This window comes from Mustela nivalis, assembly GCF_964662115.1.
Source record: "Mustela nivalis genome assembly, chromosome: 3".
Lineage (NCBI taxonomy): Eukaryota > Metazoa > Chordata > Mammalia > Carnivora > Mustelidae > Mustela > Mustela nivalis.
The window spans coordinates 69,402,547-69,423,140 of NC_139022.1; the positions used below are offsets into that span (position 1 = coordinate 69,402,547).

At 37.5% G+C, this 20,594-nt stretch overlaps 1 pseudogene across 1 annotated transcript; it reads left to right on the top strand.

Moving 5' to 3' along the window:
• The first annotated feature begins 13,167 nt into the window (after nucleotides 1-13,167).
• Nucleotides 13,168-13,712, top strand: LOC309861403 (large ribosomal subunit protein uL6 pseudogene; annotated as a pseudogene). Its single transcript has one exon. The product of its transcript is annotated as a large ribosomal subunit protein uL6 pseudogene (transcript).
• The last annotated feature ends 6,882 nt before the right edge of the window (nucleotides 13,713-20,594 follow it).

A 20,594-nucleotide genomic window follows, 5' to 3' on the forward strand; every position in this document is an offset into this window, starting at 1 on the left:
CACTATCACATGACATTCCCCTGTATGCTCCTAGAAGAGACAGAATATTGGATGGACCATAGTTCAGACCCACTAGACTAATTCTTGTGCTTTTAAGTAAAATCCTCTGTTTCTTTGAAAAGACCTCTTTTAAATTGCAGATGAAGCTGGTCTGGGGAAAGGTGTCCCTAAAGAGAAAGTAGCGCAAGTGCCCATGTTAGTACTATCTTACTGTGTGCACAGGATAAACCTAATGCAGATTGAACTAATCTAAAGTTCAACATCTGTTTCATTCAAAGTGGAACATTTGAAATTCAATGCAAAGGAGGACTTTCAAGCCTGGCTTTTATTCTGAACAACTAATTGCTGTGGTTAGTTTTCAGTTTTTGAGTCCATAAAGACCCTTAGCTAGTCTCAATAAAAGTCCCATAAAGTAGCATTACAATTTGATGAATGTTTTATAGGTTTCATTCTGTTTTAAAAAAGAAGCATTGTATATAATTTTACAAATTTTTAAATTTAGCAATATTGGATATTAGCAATATTAAATACCATGGTTAAGAGCCTGTATTCTGGAGCTAGGCAAACTTGAGGTACAATTTCACATTTGCTACTTTGTGACTTTGGGCAAGTTATCTAGGCTTTCTAAGTTCTAAATTCTTTTTTCTCCCTCTAAAGTAGGGATATAAATAATTACTGTCACCAAGGTAGTATTAACAAACTAATATTTATCAGTTAAACAAAATAATTTAAGTAAACTCTTTTTTTAAAAAAGATTTTATTTATTTATTTGACAGACAGAGACCACAAGTAGGCAGAGAGGCAGGCAGAAAGAGAGAGGGGGAAGCAGGCTCCCTGCCAAGCAGAGAGCCCAGTGCGGGGCTTGATCCCAGGACCCTGGGCTCATGACCTGAGCGAAAGGCAGAGGCTTAACCGACTGAGCCACCCAGGCATCTGTACAGTCAGTTAAACTTTGTAAGCAGTGCTCCTAAAGTCATATCCAGAAGATATTATATATAAATTATAATATGTTATTATTTATATTAATTATTATTAAGATAAAATTAATAGCACACTAGTATTAATATTATTGATATTTATATTAATTATGACATTTTAGCATTAATTCATTTGTATAGTTTCCTTTCTAGGTAAAGAATTGCTGTAGTGTTACCAAAGAACACACCATTTTAATGAAATTTCCAGATAGTATTTAGTTGGGGGAAAAAAATTCAAAAGATGGCATGCTAAACCTTAAAGAAATAGCCAGCTCAGACCCTAAATTGTGTGGAAAAAGTCTGGGTCTATGATTCTATGATTCTGGGATTAGGCAAGCAGCTGATGGCTTGATCAGACTAGGGCTAACCTGAAAACTGCTGACTTCCTGGATGTGAGCCAAAGGTTGCCCTTGGGGTTGAGATAAGCCAGTTAATCTCCTGACTGAAACAACTAGTCTATACTTTGAATTGCTCTTGCCCGGTACTTGTCAGGGATACTGTGGATTGACTACATTCTAATTTTGCCCACTATGTAGTCCTAGAATTGTGAGGGTGTCTTGGGCAAGAGAATGGTATAGTTGCTGTAACTTGACTAATTTAGCTGCCAAGAGAAGGTAAGGTAGAGTGTTGGGTTTACATGATTTTTTTTAGATCAGTTCCCAGTCACTAATGGAGAGAAAACAGCTGTATAATAGGTCTAGCTTGTTTTATTCATGTGTAAGGATGTAATAAGGAATCTGTAAGCTGGTATTAGCTGTGCTTCTGATCCTCTGAGAGGTTCTTCTGGCTGTGAGAATCCTTGAAAGTTGTTGAGAGAGTCATTTGGGACTGCTGTATGCTGATGACTTTGAAATGGAAGATACACACAAAATGAAAAGAAGACTTTCTAAAGAGCCAGAATAAAATAAAGGCAGTCACTGGACATTAAGCAGAAATTTGGCACAAAATTCTACCATTACCTGATATTTTGATATAAGAAATGCTAAAACAGATTGAGCAGTGAAATGGGTATCACACAGGCCTGGAAGTCTTCAAAGCGACCATCTTCAGCCCAGAGGGCATTGAAGGCTCCAACTTTCAGTTAGGTGATACTCCATTTTAATATTTGTACCATATCCATTCAGTAATAGACGCTATTTCATTTAAGGTATTTTGGGTTAAAAATAAAAATAAAATCAGTCCCTTCCTTTAATAACTTTATATTCCAATAAGGATGGTCACATCAAATAAGAATATCATCAAGAAAAAGTGAACAACCATCATTATAGTTACTTGGAGATTGAGCTGCAGCTGGAATGACTGAAGAATTCAGACCTGTTTATAAATCTGTTTCCCTCCATTTTCTTAACTTATTGTACGTATTATTCTCAAACTCATCTGTTCTTCTGGCTATTGCTTGTGTTTTGTGGCCCTAAAGTTTTTCTCTTCAGCCTCATTCTCACCCGTCCTCTGCTAGTCAAATGTATAATGAATAAACTTTACAAAAATGTCGATATGATCTTTGTGAAGAACCTAAAGTCTTATTATCTTTTGATGTAATCCATGTGAGTTGGCTTTACCATATTCTACCCAGCACCAACTTGAATTCTTGGAGTTCTCTGAGATTCTCTCATTTCCTTCAACCCCACATCTAATTGGCCTCTAAGTTTAGTTGTTTCTACCTCCCCCTTGACTCATTCTGTGCTACAGGTTAGTTTCTGGGATGCAGATTCTGCTTCAAATCAACATCTGGAAGGAAGGGGAAGGAAGTGGGTTTGGTAGAGGGTAAAGGTAAGGCAGGCACTAGAGCCTCAGCCATAAGAATCTTGGGGACTAAAATGACTTCTGAATTGTCCCACCTTTATAGAAATGACAGAGCCTTCATCCTTGAAGATCTTCATGTCCGTTCTACTTGCCTTTCTGTTTATTTTACAACCTCCTTATTTTAGGTTTTCAGAACTTTGAACTTTTCTAGAGATTTTGTAACTGTTCCCCTTCCTCTCTTCTATATGACCTCCCCTTCAGCACAAGACAAATTCTTGTCACTCCACTGATTAAAATCTACCAGTAACTCCTCATCTGGTGCAGGATAAAGTCTTGACTTCGTAGCATGACTTTCAAAGACCTTATGAGTGTAGAGCTTTCTACTTTTTCAGACTCATTACTTTACATCTGCTCCTGGACCAATTCTAGGTGCCAGCAAAATGGAGCTCTCTGCAGTTCCTTAAATGTGCCCCATTTACCTTGTGTCTCTGCCATTTATTCCAAAAGAAAGCCCTTTTCGTACCTTAGCTGTCTGCTGAATTCATCCTAATCATTCTTCAAAAAGTCAACTCAAGTCAGTTTCTTAAAATGTCTTCCCTAACCTTTCTAGTCAAAATCAAGCACTTTAATTTCTTTTTTAAAAAATATTTTATTTATTTATTTGACAGAGAGAGAGAGAGAGATCACAAGTAGACAGAGCAGCAGGCGGGGGGTGGGGGGGTGGGATCAGGCTCCCTGCCTAGCAGAGAGCCTGATGCAGGGCTCGATGTGGGGCTTGATGTGGGGCTTGATCCCAGAACCCTGAGATCATGACCTGAGCCGAAGGCACAGGCTTAATCCACCGAGCCACCGAGGCACCCCCAAGCACTTTAATTTCTGTAGACTCTCAGAAGCTGTAATTATTTGTTTTTCACTTGTCTCAATATCTATGATGTAAAAACTCAAAGGGCCAGTATATTATAGATACATACATTCCATGTGTATTATAGATATATAAATTTATCTTCGTCCCCTATCGTTAGCATAATTCTTGGCTCAAAACCGTATGTTTCAGAATGAGAAAGAAAGAAAAAAGGAAGGAAAAGAAAAGACAGGAAGGAAAGAAGGAAGGTGAAAGAAGTCCCTTTCTATAGTAACTCTAAATCTTATTCTAATCAACACCACTAATTGCTTCATGAGGCTTTCATGAGTTCTGTGTTGAATTATTTTGTCAACAGAGAAACATTATGATTTGTGAAATTTATTCTTGATATGCTTTGGCTTTTGCATGACTTTGTATCTCCATGAAAAAAATCACAGGTTCATAATTACCAACCACAACGATTTGATCAGTGATAAAATGGACCTGCCTGGTAAGGCATAGGACTGAGAACCTCACACATCCTTAAGGTAAGCTCACAAGAGAAGTTCTGGCAGTAGTTATTCAGAGGCATTTGGAAAAGCTGGGCAGTCAACATTAGGCTGACCCACAAATAGGCAAGAAATTTGTGTGTCAGCAGGCGACTAGAATAGGGTGTTGAGAGAGGGAGAGGACAAGGCCTGTTTTATGACTTCTGGTGGCAAAGAGAAGCGATTTAGGGTGATGGAATGAAGGCTTCTTCCTGGAGATCCAGCCATAAGTAGTGGACACTCAGTCATAGCTACTGGCACTCAGAGGTTGTTGATGACCCTTGGAAAGCCTAGTGTGAGGGACTTACCTATGTACTAGCTTCATAGGTGCCAGGATTGAAGCAGAGAGAACTAAGCATAAAATTGGAGCAACAGATTAGAGACCCAGGATATTACAACAGGGCTGCGTGGCAGAGGTTTCGCTCTGTGGACAAAACAAGAACTCCTTACGGAAAGTAGAAGCAACGTAATGGTGGGACTGGCAAGAGTATTGACTCGACGTGGAGGTACCGATGAAGGCTTTGTTGTCTCCTAAGGTACAGGTCTGGGAGCTATTTGGTGAAGGCTTGAAGCTATAATTTGTGAGAATGACCCTTAGTACTAGAGGTATAATGGACAATAAATCAAACTTCATTTTAGTCAGGATCCTGGGAACCCATAGTATCAAAAGTTTCTTCCACTAGTAACCATGAACTATCAGGACATACCCAAGGGTCTAGTTAAGGAATTTATTTTGTGATTGCATTGTAAACAAATTCCCCAAATAGTCCCATCCTTGACCTGTATACTCCTTACAACATAGGAGAGTGAAGAAACAGTGGAAGAGAATGTTGTAATTCCACTTGGATTAATCTTAGTGAGGACAACTAGTTGCAAAACAGTTGTCCCCATCATGGTTGGGGGCATGCCCATGCGAAAAGAGCATCTGACTCAAGCAGGACCAAGAGAGTCCTCCCCCAGGATATCTTATGCCTGCATTACCATGCATGCCTTCCCATGGCTTTGCCATGGGAGAAGGGTTGATTATGGTCCACACCATGTCTTCCATAGTGCGCAAACATGTCTGCAGTAAGGATCAATAAAGCTACACCATAAGGAGATGAAAGAAAAGGACCAGTGAAGGGGGAAGCCTGATGTAGTTCCAGTGCATGGTTCCAACTGTCCCCCAGGCCCTGCCCCTCTTGAGGATAGATAAATTTGGATTATTATAAATTGCATTTCAAAGAGCCAGTGAGGAACCCTAGCAGATAAGGATGGGTGCAGTGTTCTATTCTCTCAAGATGCTTGCATTCTGAGGTGCAAAGTTGGATCAGAATTAGTTCCGCTCAGGGGCCGGAGCTTGAATCTCTGTGGCCTTCAGAGACATCGGTGGAATGGAACAGTTCTGGTCGTTTGTCCTTTTGCAGAATGGTGGGGCCCGCAGAACTAGAAGTGAGAGCTCATGTGTACTTGCCGTCAGTTGAACATGTCTTTTCTTGAAAAGTAAGGGCAAGAACTGGAGGAAAGTTATGAAAAGAGAAAATATTTTGAGAAAATTTTAAAGCACCCGTTATTTTATAGTTGTGGGACTTGGGTTTAATTTGAATCCGTAAACTCAGAGGGCATCTGTAGGCATTTAGAAAAAGATGGTTAATTTGCAGCAGATACTAGCTTTTGTGCAAAGGCGGAGAGATGTACTGTAACATATGATGCAGATCACTTTAGAGTAATTGAACCATGGCTTTTGCATGCTTTCGATCCGAAGCTTATCTCTATCTGAAGCCTGTAGAAAGTCTTTTCCCATTTACATAACAGGGCAAGAGATTATTACAACTAAAATTAGATCCACGAATTGCTATGCACAGTGCTTTGTAGCATAATCAAATTATGATAAAATAGCCTTTATTTTTTTATTGCTGTATAATATAGTTAGGTTTTTTAGTAATTTGCTTAGAAGTAAAGGAGCGGAAGTACTACCTTATTATACTAAAGCATCGAGGATTTTTGGCCAAATTGACAACCTTGCTTGATTGTTTTTTAGAGATTCTTATTCGGAGAATGGGAAGGATCCTGATAAGGTCTAATTTGTTTTCCTGTCTTTGCCCCTGCCCCTGCCTTTTTAAAAAATATGGGCCACTGCCCATGAGTTCTTCCTGCTCACCCTTATCACTTAACCTGATAATACCATCCCCAGAATGTGGTTCCTGTTCATTTGATATTACCAGATAAAATCAAAAGCCTTATGCTTTCCCAGCACTGAAGAGTCTTGAGCTGTTTTCTCCCAGATTCTGAACAGGGAAAATCACAAGAACCTTGACATTGGTTAAATTATTCTTGTATAGATATAAATATGGGGGGGGGGGGTAGGAAAAACGACCAAATTGTTGAGAAGAGAAATGAGGTGGTAGGGGAGAGGGGAAAGTGGACATGAAGACTGAATAACAGAAAAAAATGACGGAAGGAAGAGAAGAGGAAACACAAGAATATGGGTATGAGGGAAAAGGAAGATAGACAGCAAAATACAACCCAATGGAATCCTGTAACACGGTGTAAGAGCAGATTTCCATACCATTTCCAGGCACTGAAAGTTTCCTGATGGCTCTATTCAGCAGAACCCCCTCCCCCACCCCGTTCTATATTACCGTTAATGCTAAAGGTAGCAGTAGCTGCAGAGGTGGCATTTTCCTCTAATTTAATTTTCAGTTACTGAACTCAGTTACTGACTCTTTACAGCCTGAGGGAAGACGAGCCTTTGTTAAAGCCGTGGCCGTTAACTTTCACTTTTCTTTTCAACCTCATTAGATTTCCCGAGGTTTAGTTCTAGACCTAAAGCACTGCACTGTGGCTAAACTATGTAAAATAACATTTTTGGTGAAAAGCAACACCTGCAAAAATGTCACACAAATTTTAAGTTCTGTTTTATCCAGTGATGTCACCAAATGAAATCCTAGTACAGAAAACGCAAGTAATAGGGTATTAAATTTGTCACAGCCTATGACTGCCTTCATGGCATCCCGTGGTGCAGTGATGAACCAGAAAGCCTTCTTGTCGGGTGGCACCTTTATATGTGTGCTCAGTGGGTAGCACAGCCATGCAGACGTTAGGCTCATTGAGGCAGGATTTGAAAGGAGGCTGCTAATCTCCCTCAGTCCATATTGGGTGTCAGAATTTTGATTGAATCAGTGCAGGATGAGCCATTTCCCATGTAGAGGGATTTGTTACAAAAATGGCATTTTTTTGAATCCTTGTTACAAAAATGGCATTTTTTGATTCCATGATGAAACTCTGGAATGAGAACTGTGGATGACTGGACAATAATGTAAGTGATCTAGAAAGATCATATGATACTTCTGTGATCTGTCTCTACTTACATGTCTTTCGGAGCAGTGTTTCTCCGCTAGCCCAAAGTGTGGCCCCCAGGTTGGTGCCCTGTCGCAGATGGGAAGGCACAACCAGGAAGGCTTTATTGCCTCAGGACTCACTTTGCCATGCATAGAGTCTCTGTGCCCTGGTCTTTGTGGCAAGTTGTTTTCTCTCCTCTTGTGCTATATTCTGTCCTTGATGGAATATAGATGTTCTAAAGCCATGTCAGTGAGACAAGTCCCTCCTTTGAGGAGCATAAATCTAAAGGGATTCACCTTCTGCTCCTGTACTACGGGGCTGAGTGTGTAACACCACTGACCTTCCTCTCAGCAGAAGTCACTTGGGGTGAACTGCAGGCAACTTCTTGTTCTACATCATGTACGCTTGCTTTACTTGAGATGCCAGCTATGTAAGAATCATTCTAAACAATATTTAATGATATAAAAGTTACTAACAAAAAACTTGGCTTGATAGATGGCTAAAACATTTTCTATTTTATTCTTAATTAGAGAAGTGATGAAATAAAGTGAGATCTGTTTGATAGTAGGAAATGTACCAAATTTCGTTTGGGCTTGTGCTAGAGTAGTATTTTACACGCTTTAAAAAAATACACAGTAAGAAATACATTTTATGTCATGACCCATTTTTTTTTTTAGATTTTATTTATTTATTTGACAGCTAGAGATCACAGGTAGGCAGAGAGGCAGGCAGGGAGAGAGAAGGAGGAAGAAGGCTCCCCACCAAGCAGAAAGCCTGAAATGGGGCTCGATCCCAGGACCGTGGGATCAGGATCTGAGGTGAAGGCAGAGGCTTTAATCCACTGAGCCACCCAGGTGCCCCTGTCATGACCCATTTATTGGAATGTATACAGTTCTTGCTAAGAAATCATGTGATGTGTTTTGACTGTTTCACATCTGGCCTGTTGTATTTATTTCATTTAAAAATACTAGTTAGAACCCACTACATTTATTTCATTGCCCACCAATGGGTAGTGACTATAAGTAAACAACTTTCCTAGAAGTTTGAGGAAAATAAGCAAAGAGGATAAGAAGAAAGTTTAACGTAATGGAAATTAAGTAGTCAACATGTGGGTATAAATTCTAAACACACAGTAGGTGTTTTTCGTTTGTTATTTTTAAGTATTGAATTTAATTGCTGATTATTATTTTTAATGATCTTGATGGTAACTTGTTACACTGACCTCCATATGAGCTTTCAAACCAGTTTATATGTAAACAGCATTAATGGTCTTTATGGCTATTCTCTTATTTAACCGTAAAAATAACACTAGGAGAGAAATTGTTTATCACACAATGCTGAGGATAAGCGGAAATTTACTCCAGGTAATGTTAGAGTTAGTAAACAGTCCAGCAGGATTCTCCCTAAGTGCTGTGACTTCCTTCCTGCACACAGATCCATAGCTGGGAGGGTTATCAGAATGACCTGGGAGGCTCTTTCCATCTATACCTTGTACCCCCCTCTCATACCTCACTTGGGTGCTGCTTACACTAAAGGAAAAGAAAAGGTGGATGATCTATCTTTAGTATTCTAAATATGAGGTCTATTTAAACCTCATTTCTTTTTATACTTTGTTTATATAAGTTTTCACTAATGACCTAAAAAGTATTACAGATTGAAAAGTATGCCGATTAGTCATGAACATTTTAGAAGTTAAATAAAAGCATAATTTATTATTCTTTCTAAAGACAGAAATAAAAAAAAATGTGAAGGTATTTCTCTTTCTAATAAGCTGTCTATAAGGTAAGCAAGGCATTGTATTGAGAAGAAAATGGCCAACAAATGACACACCTTTTCATTTCCTAGCTCTTTAGTGACCTGGTAGTTGGACTGAAGCTGTCAGGGCACTCACAAAATGAAAGGATGTAAAATATGACACCATATTCCTAAAACAGCATGAGGAAAGGAGTAAAGAATGGATTCAAACGTAAGTGACCATCAACTTAATATAGACTGCTATAAGAAGATGTTCCACACAAACCAAACAGTAACCACAAATCAAAAACCAGTAGCAGATACACAAAAAAATCAAGAGAAATGATTCCAGGTATATTACTAAAGAAAGTCAACTAACTGTGAGAAAACAACCATAAAACAAGTAACAAGATGACAATAAAAACATATCTATCAATAATTACTTTGAATGAAAGTGGACTAACTCCTCTAATCAAAAGACATAGGGTGATAGAATGTATAGAAAACAAGACTGACACATATGCTGCCTACAGGGGACTCATTTCACATCTAAAGACACACTCAGGTTGAAAGTGAGGGGCTGAAGAAACATTTATCATGCAAATGGGTATGAAAAGAAGGCCAGGGTGGCAATACTTGGATTGGTCGAAATACTTTAAAAACAGACTGTAACGAGAGACAAAGAGGGACACTATATAATCATTAAGGGGAAAATCCAACAAGAAAATATAACAATTGTAAGTATTTATGTACCCAAGATGGGAGCACCCAAATACCTAAAACAGTTAATAACAAACCTAAAGAAATAATTACCAGGAATACAATAATAGTAGCAGAATTTAACAACACTTAAAAAAAAGAAATAGAATAGATTAATGAAACCAGGAGCTGGCTCTTTGAAAAAAATTAACAAAATTGATAAACCTTTAGCCAGACTCATCAAAAGAAGAGAGGAATCAAATAAAATTGGAAATGAAAGAGGAGAAATAAAAACCAACACCACAGAAATATAAAGAATTGTAAGTGAATGCTATGAAAAATTAAATGCTAAAAAATTGGACAGCCTGTAAGAAATGGATAAATTCCTAAAAACACATAGCCTCCCAAAATTGAATCAGGAAGAAATAGAAAATTTGAACAGACCAGTTGCCACCAATGAAATTAAATCAATAATCCAAAAATTCCCAACAAACAAAAGTCTAGGACCAGATGGCTTCATGGGTGAATTCCACCAAATATTTACTTATTTATTTATTTTTAAAGATTTTTTAAAATTTACTTGACAGAAAGAGAGAGAGAGAGCTATCACAAGTAGACAGGCAGAAAGAGAGAGGGGGAAACAGACTCCCTGCTGAGCAGTGAGCCAGATGTGGGGCTCAATCCCAGGACCCTGAGATCATGACCTGAGCAGAAGGCAAGGGCTTAACCCATTCTGCCACCCAGGTGCCCCTCTACCAAACATTTAAAGAAAAGTTAATATCTATTCTTCTCAAACTATTCCACAAAATAGAAGGAAAACCTCCAAATTCATTCTATGAGGCCTGCATTACTCTGATACCAAAACCAGATAAAGACACTATGAATAAAAGAGAACTGCAGGCCAGTATCTCTGATGAACATAGATGCAAAATACTAGCAAACGGAATCCAACAAAACATTTGAAAATAAACAAAAACAAGGACAAAACCAAAGCAAAACATTTAAAAATCATTCACCATGATCAAGTGGGATTTATTCCTGGGATAAAAGTGTGATTCAATATTTGCAAAGTAATCAGTGCAATACATCACATCAATAAGAGAAAGGATGAAAACCGTATGATCATTTCAATAGATGCAGAAAAAGTGTTTGACAAAGTACAACATCCATTCATGATTAAAAAAAAAAAAAAACAACAATGCTCAACAAAGTGGGTTTAAAGGGAACATACCTCAACATAATAAAGACCATTTATGGAAAACCCACAGCTAACATCTTACTCATTGGTGAAAAACAGAGCTCCCCCCTGCCCAAGATCAGGAACAAGACAAGAATGTCCACTCACCACTTTTATTCAACATAGTACTGGAAGTCCTAGTCACAGCAATCAGACAAGAAAAAGGAATAGAAGGCATTCAAATTGGTAAGAAAGAAGTAATAACTTTCAAGGTCTTTGGATGACATGACATGATATATAGAAAACCCTGAAGGCTCCATCAAAAAACTACTAGAACTAATAAGTGAATTTAGTAAATCACAGGATATAAAATCAATGTACAGAAATCCATTGCATGTCTATTCACAAATAATGAAGCAACAGAAAGAGAAATTAGGAAAACAATCCCATTTATAATTGCATCAAAAATAATAAAATGCCTGGCAATAAACTTATCCAAGGAGATAAAACACCTATACCCTGAAAACTTTAAGACATTGTTGAAAGATATCAAAGATGACACAAACACGTGGAAAGATATTCCATGCTCATGGATTGGAAAATCAAATATTATTTTAAAAAGTGTATTACCCAAAGCAATCTACAGATTTAATGCAATTACTATCAAAATACCAATAGCATTTTTCATAGAACTAGAAAAAAAAATCCTAAAATTGTTGTGTGGAACCACAAAACACCCTGGACAGCCAAAACAATCTTGAAAAAGAAAAACAAAGCTAGAGGCATCACACAGTTCCAGATTTCAGGTTATACTACAGAACTATAGAAGTCAAAACAGTGTGGTACTGGCACAAAAAACAGACCCATAGATCAATGAAACAGGATAGAAAGTCCAGAAACCCACAATTATATGGACAATTAATCTTCAACAAAAGAAGCAAGAGTAGGCAATAATAAAAAAATAGTCTCTTAAACAGATGGTACTAGGAAACCGGCCCATTTTCATTCACCATACACACAAATGAACTCAAAATGGGTTAAAGACCTGAATGTGAGACCTGAAATCATAAAAGTCCTAGAACAGAGCATAGGCAGTAATTTCCCTGACATCAGCCATAGCAACATTTTTCTAGTTATGTCTCTGGAAGCAAGGGAAATAAAAGCAAGAATAAACTATTGGGCCTACATCAAAATAAAAAACTGTACAGCAAAAGAAACAAACCACAAAACTAAAGACAACATACTGAATGGGAGAATATATTTGCAAATGACATACCCAATAAAGGGTTAGTATCCAAAATTTATAGAGAACTTATAAAACTCAACACTCAAACAACCGAATAATCCAATTAAAAAATTAGCACAAGACATGAACAGACATTTCTCCAAAGAAGACATCCAGATGGCCAACAGATATATGAAAAGATGCTCGACATCACTCATCATCAGGAAAATGCCAAGTCAAAATCACAATTAGATGTCACCTTACACCAGTTAGAATGGCTAAAACAAACAACAAGGAACGACAAAGGTTGGCAAGGATGTGGAGAAAAAGGAAGCCTCATGCACTGTCGGTGGGAATGCAAACTGGTACAGCCAGATGGAAAACAGTTTGGAGGTTTCTCAAAAAATTAAAAATAGAGCTACCCTACAATCCAGTAATCCTACTACTAGGTATTTGCCCAAGGAATAGAAAAACCACTAATTCAAAAGCATACATGCACCCCTATGCTCATTGCAGCATTACTTATAATAGCCAAATTATGGAAGCAGCCCAAGTGTCCTTCAATAGATTAATGGATAAAGATATGATACATAGAAACAATGGAATACTATTCAACCACAAAAAAGAAGGAAATCTTGCCATTTGCAACCACATGAATGGATCTAGAGAGTATAATGCTAAGTGACATAAGTCAGAGAAAGACAAATATATGATGTCACTCAATACGTGGCATTTAAGAGACAAAACAAATGGAGAAAGGGACAAAGAGAGAGAAACTAAGAAACAAACTCAGCTATAGAGAACAAACTGATGGTTACAAGAGGGGAGGTGGGTGAAGGAATGGGTGAAATGGGTGAAGGGGATTAAGAGTAAAAATCATTTTTGCCACATCTATTGTGAGAATGAAGACCATTTTTGGCACTCAGACTGTCGACATTCCAGAAAAATGCCAGCATCACTCTTAAGGAAACTCTTGTTACTGTGAAGAACCCCAGAGTTACCCTGATGGAACTTCAATTACATCAACATAGAACTCAGTCTCCTTGGAAAGAAAAAGAAGAGGCTCCGAGTTGAAAAATGGCAGGCAACTAGAAAAGAATTGGCTACTGTTTGCACTATCTGTAGTCATGTAAAGAACCCAATCAAGGGTGTTACACTGGGCTTCCATTACAAGATGAGGTCTGTGTATGCTCACTTGCCCATCAGTGTTATTTAAGAGAATGATTCTCTTGTTCTTGGGTGAAAATATATTCGCAGGGTTCAGATGAGGCCAGGTGTTGCTTGCCCAGAAAGATGAGTTAATACTTGAGGAAATGACATTTAACTTGTATCAAACTCAGCTGCTTTGATTCAGGAAGCCACAACAGTGAAAAACAAGGATATCAGAAAATTTTTGGATGGCATCTATATTCCTGAAAAAGGAACAGTTCTGCAGGCTGATGAATAAGATCTAAGTTTTCCAGTTACAGAAACAGCAAGATGCCAGATGATTTTTCAGACTTATTTGTGATATTTTAAAGATGCAATAAAAGCTGTATTGATTTGGGGTAAAAAAAAATTCTGTATATTACTCAGTGCTAAATGATGAGCACTGAGTAATATATAGAATTGTTGAATCACTCTAATGTACACCTGAAACTAATATAACACTATTTACTGTAACTTAAAAAGTCTAAAAAGTTAGATATAATTCTATGATATACTGTATTTTAAGATGAAAAATGAAATATAATATCTACACTAAATGCAGCTGCCCTGAAAATTGACATTGAAAATGTAGCTATGAAATGAAATAAAAATGAGATAATAATGCAAAAAGAAAAAAAGAGAGAGAGAGCAGGAGTGGGAGAAGGGGAAGAAGAAGAAAAGAAAAATGTTAGGGATTATTATTGGGTGATTTTTAAAATCATTTTTGAAATTCAAAATATTTTTAAATTGAACTTTCTGGATCTTAGGTCTTTTAATGATTCCACCATATTGGCAGTCAACTGATAATATATGGATTTTTTTTTTTTGGTATGACGTTTTTAATGTATTAATATTCTTTACTTTTTAGATATAAAAGCAGAAAGCGTGATTAGGGAAATACATTTTACATTTTGATGACAGAATAAAATTGTGTGGACTGAATTAAACTTTGGGGGCTCATGACTTAAGTATTATTTAAAGTCTTCTCTAGAATTACTTTAATTGGTTATGCGTTCTCAGAAATAAAGAATAGCCTTGAAAATATAATCACTAAGCTATCAATTTTAAATATTTATTTTAATTATTTAAAGAAAAACTGATCTCTTTCTCTGCCTTAAAATCGTTCATTTCATCAAGCAGAGGGCGTCTTATTTCACATGCTAGGTACCGTAGTAGGTTGGTGTGGTGGACATCCCTGCTGCTCACCAGTATTTCTCACCCTCCTCCCCTTCTGGCATATGAGAGCTTTAGGCTCTTCCACATCCTTGAGTTTAGATGTAGTTATGTGGCTTGCTTTGGCTAATGTACAGAAGAGAAGTGTACCAATTGTAGGTGGCACTGAAGAGCTGTGCAGTACTCTGTGTTTTCTCTTCCTTTTTCAGTTGACCTAGGAGAGTGCATGTTTCATATGGTAAGTGCTTCAGACCGTCATCCATGGAAGACAGGTTTCCAGGACCTAAGACCTAGGATGAGCAAGAAATCAAGTTTGTGGTGTTATTCACTGAGACTCAAGGGTTTTCTTTACTGCAGTGTAATCAGAACTATCTGGTTATAGTCGATTATATTATTGGTTATAGTAGATAAATTTAAAAAGGTGTTTAAATAACATAGAATGTTAGACTGCATATATAACCCTAAAAATTATTTTTTGTTTATAATAAGATATACATAAAATAATATTTTGTTGTTGTTAGCCAAGGGCTTTTCTTTGATTATGAATTTGCCAACTAGTGTTCCATACTGTCTGTCGCTCATTACCACATAGATCATTCTCTATATGTGATTTTCCTTGAAGCAAGAATGTAAAGACATGGGAGAAACAACCTGAGTGCAGAATCTTAGGGCTTTTTACATTGCCATCTTGCAAATATTTTAGAGTTGTCTCTCTTAATAAGCTTAGTTTAGGGTTTAGGTGAAGGGATTAAGAGTTACAAACTTCCAGTTATAAAATAGTCATGAGGATGAAAGCACAGCATAAGAGAAATAGGCAATAATACTGTGATAACGTCCTGTGGTGACAGATGATAACTATATGTATCATCATGAACATTGCGTAATGTGTAGTATTAACAGTCAAATCACTGTGTTTTACACCTGAAGTTAATATAACGTTGTATGTCAACTATACTTCAATTTTAAAAATCCACTTAAAAATACAAGCCTACTTTGACAGCACTTTTTAGAGACTTACCTTAAGTCTTGAACTCTCCTAGCTTTTCATACAAACATCTGTCCTTTTCACATGCCTACTTTTCAGTTTATGTGGTATTTAATTAAATTGTATAATCTAGTAAATATAGGTGCTAGAAAAATTTGGGAATTGACACAACTGTTTCTTAGCAAGCATATAATTCCTTTGGCTAGAGTAGAAGACTAGAGAATCCTAGAGAATAGCCTGCTGGTCATGAGTTTTGATGCAGAGAGCATCAGTGCAGCCTTTTACATTGGAGCCTAGAGAATCAGTATACTGGACACACTGTGGCACAGCTTCTCAGGTTTTCTAAATGACTTTCCTCCTTCTCTTTCTTAGGCAGGACCCATTAACACTGAGGCACCCTTCCTCTTGGGAAAGAAACTTGAAGGTTTCACATAGTCTGGGTAGGAAATGGAGGAACAAAGATTCTAACTCAGACAGGTTGACTCCTAACCACTTAAATGGAGCCTGAGGCACATGATAGAAATAGGAATGCTGATGCTAGATCAGAGGCTCTCTAAACACTTGCTCAGAATTAAGCAGCCTCCAGGTAAAGTAAGTCAGAGCTAGCTAGTATAAATCTGCTCCTTTTGAAAGATCCCATTTCTGCTTTTTATAATAATTTCTGCAGGTGACTAGATTTTTCTGATTTTATTATGTCACTTATCCAATCATTCAACAAATATTTAATAAGCATCTTGTGGGCCATGGGAAATTATAGGTACTGTGGGTATAAAGAGATCATGAAGGTACAGCCCAAACATTAAGAAATTCACAGGCTGGTAGGAAGACTGACAAATACTCAAAAAACTGTAGTAGAATAATGGTAAACATGGGGTATGAGAAACGCAGAGGAGAACATCAAACTCTTTGCCTGTAGCTAGAATAATGGGAAGACAACCCAGAGACGACAATGAAGAGCAGGGTCCTGAGCTCTGGGCATCATTTTTCCAGGAGAAAAGACATTTTAGGCAGAAGGAACAGCACATGGCAGGAAATGGAATCGTGAGTATAGCGCATGCCGGAAACAGTGGATAGCATGGTGGTTTTAGACTATGGCCAGAGGGGCCGTATAATTCACCCACAAAACCAGGATAATACTTTTGAGAGTCAAAAGGAGTGCTTTTCATAATTGCTCTGGGTCAACACAAGCAAACAAGCACTGTCCCAGGTAAATCAGGGGGTGTGGTCACCCTGAGTGAGGAAACCACAGAATGGAAAGGGTTTAGGAATCACTTAGACTTGAATTTCAGTAAAGGCTTAGATGGTCAGAGGCAGAGTGACTGAGTTCAGGCAGTTATTTTGCTGACAAATTCCTCTCTGCAAAATGGAAATTATTCATCTTGTCCTTGTAGGTTTGTGCTACGGCCGTATAACACATACCAGGCAACTAGTGCAAGTACTAGTATAGTACGTGCCCAATAAATGTTGCTTCTCCAGTGTCTCCTCTACTCTCACCACAGGACAAAAAAGGAAGATAGTCTGCAGGATTAGGCAAGTACTAGATTTCCATAGATCTTTTGTATCATACTAAGGAGTTTGAATTTCAACCTAAAAAAAATAAGCAGAGAAATTACCCAATCATATTTGGGCTTTAGAAATAGGAGCCTGGCAGCAATATTTGAGATTTATATCAAGGCAGTAGGTCGTATTGAGGAGCTCCTGGTAACCTCTGGTGTTATAAAACCTTAAGATCTTTATCTTTTTGGATGAGAATAACCCTGAAACAGAGATTCGTGTTTAAAGAGTTTCTTTGGCAGGTCCCAGAAGATAGCCTAGGAAAGTGGGAAAGTGGGGCAGGGAAGGAAGGCATTCAAGAAAGGGCAACTGAGCCTTAATCCGCTAGAGAACTCTGGGAGATGTATAGAACCCGTGGCTCAGAGGGGGCTCAGGTGTTTGTACAGCCTCGGGGGAGGGCTACACAGGAGGGCCATTAATTCTTGGGCATTTCCAATCTGCTAAAAGGGAAGGAAAAACAGGCCTTACTGGCCGGGAAAGCCCTCAGGCTAAGAGATGCTGGCAGTTGTTAAATCAGGCCAATGTACATGGAAATGATCAAGATGGAGGGCACGAATAACAGTGGCATCTGCCATTAGTGGAAGCTCTGGCTTTAGAAAAGTAGGGTAGAAGGAAACAAATAAATGGAAATCTCGCATATAAGTCAGCAAATTAATTGTGTCGAAATTGTGTTATTAATATAAAATGGCCAATTGGATTTTTTAAATTTCTCACTGAGTTGAGTTGATTTTGTTTACTCTAGGCCAAAACTTTATAGCCAATGAAATGTAAAAGAAAGAGAGAGAGAGGGAGGGATGGATGAATGGATGAAAGGAAAGAAAGAGAGAGAGAAAGAAACAGAAAGAGAGAAATGAAGAAGGTAGGAAGGAAGGGAAAAGAGAAATAATTTATTAACTGATTTTAATTATTGTAAAATTACTGATGAGAGTGTTTGGAGCCTTTCAAGGTGGTTCATTTTTCCAGGCTTGGGAGAATTAAAAGAAAAAAAAAAAAGGAGAGAGAAATTCTGGTAGCTTCCTCATACTACAGAAGGACATACCTGGACAGAGAAAATCTAAATAACCTTCCCATGATCACTTAATGAGGTGTAGAAAGATCTGGAAAGGGTATTTCCTGCCTTGGCCTCTTCGCTTTTTAAGCTCTTCAGCAGTGTCTAACTTAACTAGAAGACTAATATAAACTGAATTGTTAGGTGGTGCTCTTTCTAAAGTGACATGGTGGGTTTCTTAGTATTAAGGTTTATTTTTAAGGTGGACACCTCACATTTTCACATAGGTAGAAGTTAATGCCATCTAGGGGCGCCTGGGTGGCTCAGTGGGTTAAGCCTCTGCCTTTCGCTCAGGTCATGATCCCAGGATCCTGGGATCGAGCCCAGCATCAGGCTCTCTACTTGGCAGGGAGCCTGCTCACCCCCCCCGCCCCCGCCACCTGCCTCTCTGCCTACTTGTGATCTCTGTCAAATAAATAAATAAAATCCTAAAAAAAAAAAAAAAAAAAAAAAGAAGTTAATGCTATCTTATAAAAAAGGAAACTGACACTCAGAGAGTGTTCTTGCTTAAGATCATGCAGCAAGTTTTTACTAAAACCAGGATTAAAATTCAAGATTTTTTTCTCTTTTATCTGTTTTCTTTTCACACAAATACAACTATTTTCTGTTTATTTAGTAGATATATACATACGTGTGTGTGTGTGTGTGTGTGTATGAAGTATATAATGTGATCTAACCATGGAGATTGCTTCCATAAAAAATATTTTACTAGCGGGGCGCCTGGGTGGCTCAGGGGATTAAGCCTCTGCCTTCAGCTCAGGTCATGATCTCAAGGTCCTGGGATCAAGCCCCACATCAGGCTCTCTGCTCAGCAGGGAGCCTGCTTCTCGCTCTCTGTCAAATAAATAAATAATCTAAAAAAAATATTTTACTAGAGAAAGAGGCACTCCAACACAATTCGACTTCCTCATATTTAAACTGGGTGCCAAGAAAGTTTGTAAAGACGGGAAAAAAAAGGTTTTTTCCTTTTTTTGTATTGTGCTCTGTAACTCAAATACTTCACATACAGAATGATGTTCCTTTTTATAACTAATATAGTAATATAAAACCCAGTGTGGTTAAACCATAATAACTTGGAATGATAACATAATTGAAGTTATATGCAAAAAAGTTTAGCTAACAAAGAATAATTTTCAACACCAGAACAGCTAGCTGGTCTTGGAATAGTCAAGGGAGGAAAGAGAATCCAATTATTACATTCCCAACATAGTATTTAATGGAGAATCAAAACTTTATAGGCTTATAATTTATAATTGTCTCATGCAAAAAAAAAATCAGTAAAACTATACTTGTGAGAAAATTCAGCAAAGTTATGGAATAGATGTAGATTTTATATTTTCTTTTGGCAATGATTAAAGTTAGAAGGAAGATTTTGTGTGAATATTTCTTTGGATCCTTACAGATGTAATTTCAAATCTTCTCTCCCACTTATTAGTAGTATGATTAGACTATCGTCCTCTGTTTTGTCATGTATATTCTCAAACTTTTATCCCCCTCTGCTAATTTACATTATGCCTGCCATACATTAAGCACCACTGGTGAGTCATATTATAAATAATATGGCTCCCTGCTCAGTGGGAGTCTGCTTCTCCCACTTCTTCCCGCTTGTGCTCTCTCTTGCTATCTCTGTCACTATGTGTCTCTTTCTCAAAGAAAGAAGTAAAATCTTTAGAAAATAAAATAAAAAATAAAACTACTTGTATGGATTATCGTTAAGATAAATGACAAAGTTTGATATATTTAGCAGATACTAAATTTTTTTTATTTTTATTTTTTCAAATTTTTCAAATAATTTTTCAAATTTATTTATTTATTTTAGCAGGGAAAGAGAGTGTAGGCGTGGGTTGGAGAAGTAGAGGGAGAGGGAGACAAAGTCTTAAGCAGACTACATGCTGAGCTGATCTCAAGACCCTGGGCGCAAACCTGAGCCAAAACCAAGAGTCTGAAGTTCAACTGAGTGCACCATCCAGGTGCCCCAATAAAAAATCATTTTATTCCCAGTCACAGTTTGTGTTCTTTGTGCTATATCTTGGTACATGTTGAAAGAACTATGGAAAGATGGAGACTTTGGAATTGGATAGACTGGGATTTATAAATCACAAATGGGCTACTTGGCAACTTAGTGACTATGGACACATAATTTAACTTCTCACAGGTTCAGTTGTGTTTTTTTTTGTTATGTTTTGTTTTTCTCTAAAATAAAAAATAGGAACAACCATCCTTCAAAGTTGAAAACCAAATTAGTTTATAGATATATGTGGTTCTTTCATCTCTAAAATGGGAATGCCAGTCTTTATGATCTTAAGAAGTTATGATGACATACATAATCCATTTGAAAGTATGTTTTTTAAAAGTCTGCTAAGTATTGGATGCCTGGGTGG